This window comes from Pinus tabuliformis, chromosome J (assembly GCF_031772625.1).
Source record: "Pinus tabuliformis cultivar Carrire ecotype Pingquan chromosome J, CPIR1, whole genome shotgun sequence".
Classification (NCBI taxonomy): Eukaryota; Viridiplantae; Streptophyta; class Pinopsida; order Pinales; family Pinaceae; genus Pinus; species Pinus tabuliformis.
Window position 1 is genome coordinate 139,020,372 of NC_142295.1, and position 5,770 is coordinate 139,026,141.

Below are 5,770 nucleotides of genomic sequence, written 5' to 3' on the forward strand. Positions count from 1 at the left end.
GAAAGGGGGAGACGCATACATTATCCAACACAACATTTTTACATGTCCATTCAATCACTAATTTAGAGTCATCCATAACCTCTAATTTGGATACTCCCCAGTTGCTTTCAAAATGAAGAAATGTCCATAAAGCTAAGAACTCAACCTTTGTGTTTGAGCCTTTGCATGAAATATATTGAATGTGATCTATAAATTACCATAGATATTCCATCGGAATAGTTTTTGACAACAAATATGAAAAAAAAATTGAAATATTTACTGTTAATTTTCCTTAGATTCCAAATTCTTTAGATATTTGATTTTCTACTTGATTAATTTAGTAAAATAGAAAAAAGAATTACACACATCATCACAATAGACACAAAGAATTTTCTTAAGAAAAGCTTACGAGGGAATATCTAGCTACAAAGTATTTACTGAAATATTTTTTAAATTTAATTTGTTAACATGATATGCATAACATTGATGATATAGATAAATATATAGATAGATATATAACTTATAAAAAAAAAATATTGTAAATAGTGAATTTTTATATGCTTATTAATTAAATTTAAATATGAAATTCTAAAATATAATGATTATAAATATAAATTTTATTTTAATTTATTTATCAAACGGATCCTAATTTGTAGTACAAATAAACTATTATTTCTATATTTATAAATATTTTTATTTTTTAATTATATGTTTGGAAATAAGAATTATTATGAATTTATTATTTTATTTTTTATTACCTTTTGAATTGAGTTGATATTGTGCATTATTATTATTATTATTGTTTTTTAGTCTAATGCTTCATTTTACTTACACTGCAACATATTTGTCATATTAAATGTACATTTAAATTTGGCACTTCTTTACAACCACTACAACATCTCCCCCATATTTAGCCAAAATTAAAATATATACACTCATTTAGAGATACTATAACATCTCCCATACTAACATGTAGAGTGTTTGTTGAGGTAATAATTATGTTGTTGCCAATGCCTTTTGGAGTAAATCATCCATGGAGTTTTGAAGTATACCCACATTAACAAGGACAAAAAAAACTATAACATCCAAAGGGAAAGAATAAAGAAGAATGTAAAGGTGAGACTAAGAAGATGGTCGTTAAAGATAATAAACACAAGTCCATCGATTTGGAGAATAATTAAAGAAGCAATGTAGAAAGAAGAAGAGATGGATGTTGAGGGAAAAGTGGTGGTGTGGATTACAACTTTGAATGTATTGGAAATACATTTATCTTATACTAGGGATTTGTGCCCACCAATAATTTAAAGACACCTTTGTTCCCCATTTTCAACTTCAATATCATTGATAACAAAAATACTATCTATTTAAGAAATTGATCCGAGAAACTGCTAAAACTTACCCATTTAAGAAAAGGATAACAAAGATCCTAGATATCCTACATCTGCTAAAACCAACTAGTGCATTAATTTCTAGTAAGGTCTATTGGGGATATGCATACACAAAACTGTAAAGCTGCATTATGGTTCTTGTGTCCTCATGCTTAATGTTTTTGTCAATTGGATGGGATTGCAGGTCTAGGGTTTGACAATGTTGTTGGGATTTGATTCGAGTCCAAGAAATGCAAGCCTTCTTCCTACAAAGTTATTTATGGGTCGGAGGATTGTGACATCTGTATTTGAAGGATTCAAGGGAAAATCCCAATTCCCTAATCTTATAGTGAAATGTGTAAACAAAGTAATGAATCACCGAATGAAAATTGTATTTGAAACTAATGGTTCATACTTTATTAGTTTAAGTTTCTTACAATATGTAGTTTGATTGCATGAAGTCCACGTAAAGGAATTCATTACCCATGAGCTGCCTTTTGAAGATATTATATTTGAATTATTGTTAGAATGCAAGAGTTTGAGATGTGTTCTCCATCTCTAACCAAACATATTTTCCATTTTATCTTAGCCAACAATGATATATGTGGGAGATAGTGAATTTCGTTACTTCTAATAATTTTTTTGACATTTCTAATAGTCAATTATGTTCCTACTAATAAAGGATCTGTGAGCTCATCTCTTAGGGTACTATACTAGCACAACCATATTTACCAATATGGTTGATATAAGTTGATAGGCGTATATCAAGCATATATACAACCCCGTTTTCCAATGTGATTGATATACACCCATAGGCTTATATCAATAACATTAATAATTATTATGGGTATATAGGATTATTTTTTTTCTTCTGAATGCGACTAATTCTATTATCATACAAAACAGAGATACATATAGAGTACAGTGGGCAAGGCTATGAAGTTTTGCCAATCAGCCCTTTCCTTGCCCTAATTCCAGTTCCAAAATTGAGCAGATTCAAAATTGGAATTTGATGCTTGACCACTGAAGACACATTGACATGACACATAGAATCTGAACAGACACCAGGGCCATAGACTGACCCGGAAAAAGACAGACAGACACCTGAACGATTACATCTGACACATTGACAAAGATGTAGATGCCGCTTGGCAGAGTCATACACAGAAAACCCAAGAAAAACAGCTGAGGTTACCGGAAGTGAGTTCATTCGTCATCGGTGGTCTGGGGCGCCTCTTCGACTCGGCACCCGAAACGGAGAGAATCTTCGGAGTCTGAGAGCTGGATGACCGCGTCAAGGCTCCCTTCCTGTGCTGGCCTGCTTGGACCAGCAAGCACTGAAGGGCCGGCAGCATAGACACAATTTGTAGCTGGGCTCGCGAGGTCAGATCCGAGCTCACGTCTAGGGGCCAAACAACTGGTTCCTACCCCAACCGGAAGGCACGCAATGGGGGATTCCTCTCTGCTGGAGCGCTGCCCATCCGGTAAAGGCTCTGCCTCCATGTTTTGAGAAACGCCAGGCTTAATCGTAATGGAAACAACCAGAGTAGAATTAGCTTGAGGGCAAGGGAGCCGATACCTGAGCGTGGGGAGCTCCATCTAACCCTCCTCTGAATGTGGGCTTCTGCTATCATAACCACCATCCTCCTCATTGTTGCCTTGGTACCTTTGAGGCATTGACGTTACTTCAATGGAGGAGGAGGGCTAATTGTGGTCTTGCCACTGCGTGAAGGCCCTGCCTTTGGTTCCTCCTCGTCTGCTGCCCATACGCGGCCTCTCCCTCGACATTTCTAAATTTTCCAGTTGCAGCCTTACACAAGCACCCAGAGCTCCTCCCGCTATGAAGACAAACTCAATCTCAGCACAGTTGCAGGGTGTGCTCGTTCCTTGCCCTAAAACCGGCGGAGCGCACTTCAAATCCTCACTCTCGTTCCCCTCTGAGCGGAGCAGGGCCTCAACACATTGCTCTCCCATGTTCCTCTGCAAACCAAGCACTCTTCCATTTAATCGCTCCACTGCATCGATCGCCATGCCCCTCGCGCGAGCTGAGAAGACAGGCATTAATGCCTTCGGCTGTCGAATTTCATGCTGGTTAATATCCCGCCTCGCATGGTACCCCTTAACAACGCGGGCCTGCCACCTACCCACGTGATGGCTAATGCCATCAACACCTAGTCGCTGCACCCGCATCCGGGAGGTATATAGGATTATTAATAACTATATAAAATTATTAATAACTATATAAATATTAACAATAAGATTATTTATATATATTACTGCATAAATATTATATTAATATTATAATAATTATATAAACTCTTAATATATATTAATTAATAATAAGAATAGCTCATAATAATATTAGATTATGATTATATTATTTAAATAATCTAATAATATAAAATTATAAAAAAAAATAACAACTATATTGTATTATTATTATAATATAAAATAATAAAAATAATAAAAATATTTGATTATAACATTATTATTATTATATGATTATAATAATATACCAATATAATTATTATTATAATAATAATATAATCAATATTATTATAATATTATTAGGATTTTATATTATTATTATAATATTAATATAATAATATATATAAATAATTTGCTTGTTAATATTTATATAGTTATTAATAATGGAGTTGTCTATAATGCGACTTTTTGGAGATTCCGGTGACGGAATCCGGCAGAAGAAATTGAGGTTAAATCTTGATTTGTTGCAGTTAAAATGTTTTTTTAACTGCATATTTGGATTCAACACCCTGAAAAACCCTTGGGACGTTTTGATTGTGCGGAAACTAGCTATCAAACTTGCGATTCCAATAAATTGTTGCCAGATTTTGACCGGAAAAACCCACCAGAAAGGCCTCCAAAAAGTAGTCGCATTATAGACAACTGCATTAATAATATTTGGTTATAATATTATAATAATATTATATTATTATTATATTATTGTAATAATATACCAATATAATTATTATTATAATAATAATATAACCAATATTATTATAATGAGAACAATAAAGACCAATTATTTATTATTTATGATAATTAATAACTATACAAATAATAGCAACTATATTCTTAGTATTTTTAATATTTATCTTAGAGTTTGCATAGATAGGGTTAATAATTATGAGTATTTAGGATTATTAATAACTATATAAATATTAACAACCATTATTTATAAAAAATAGAAAATAAAATAGAACTACTGGAGAATAAAATGTAGGCAATGGAGACTAGATTGCAGGTTATAGAAAAACAAAACCAAGATACTAACCAACCATCCCAGCAAGGAGGTGCTGATACTTTAGAGAGTTTTAAAATGAAAGTCATGATTAAAGAATTAGAAGAAAAAGTTAATAGCCACCTCACCTTAGATAATGTGGTAGATAAGTTAGATATCAAACCAATTAAAGGTGAAATGAAAAAATTAATAGAATTAGACCACGAACGTAACAAAAGGGCCTTGAACCTTATAATCTTCAATTTAAAAGAGGAAGTAGATGAGGATACTTTAGCCTTAGCCCAGACATAATTACATAACAAATTACAAATTGAAAGAGTGTGTCTCACAGAAGCAACAAGGTTGGGGAAATTAACCAAGAATAAAGAAAGACTAATCCGCATAAAGGTGAGCTCCATTGACAATAAGTACAACATACTTAGTAAAACCTCAAGTCTAAAAGGAATGGGAATATTCATAAATGAAGATCTCATTCCAGAACATCAAGCAAAATTAAGAAAGGAGGTTCAAAAGGTAAAAGAAGCTAGAAAGGAAGGAAAATGGGCAATAATCAGAAATAGAAAAGCCTTTATTCGAGATAGAAACCAAAAATATAGTAATCAATAGCAATTAAACATGCTCCGAATCCTTTCTTGGAATTGTCGAGGCTTCCCATGGAATAAAGGCCCCAAGCTAAGTTGGATTTCAAATGATGTTGATATTATTTTCCTTATTGAAACTTGGGAGCACGAAGAATCTAAGGTCCCTAACATAGATGGCTTTACACTATGGTCTACCTAGAACAAGCGATCCTCCCATAGAGGCATTGTGGGAATGGCTTGCTACATTAATAAGAACATCTCCCCCCATGCTAGGATTTATAAAAACGACCCTCACAACCAATATAGTTGGATGGAGATCAGAGACATTAATAAAAAGTTCTACATAGCAATATTTTATTTCCCCCCCATCAATTCTAAATTCTATAAGAAGAAGAATCTAGATAAAACTAACCCTTACAATGGTTTAGAGAATGATATTTCTAGCCTAAGGAATGATGGTAATATCCTTTTAATATGTGACTTGAATCCTCGAACTTCAAACAACCAATCTATTATTCTAAGCAATCATTACAACCCTAATCCTCTTTGGTTAGACGAAGACCCTACTCTAGCTAGTA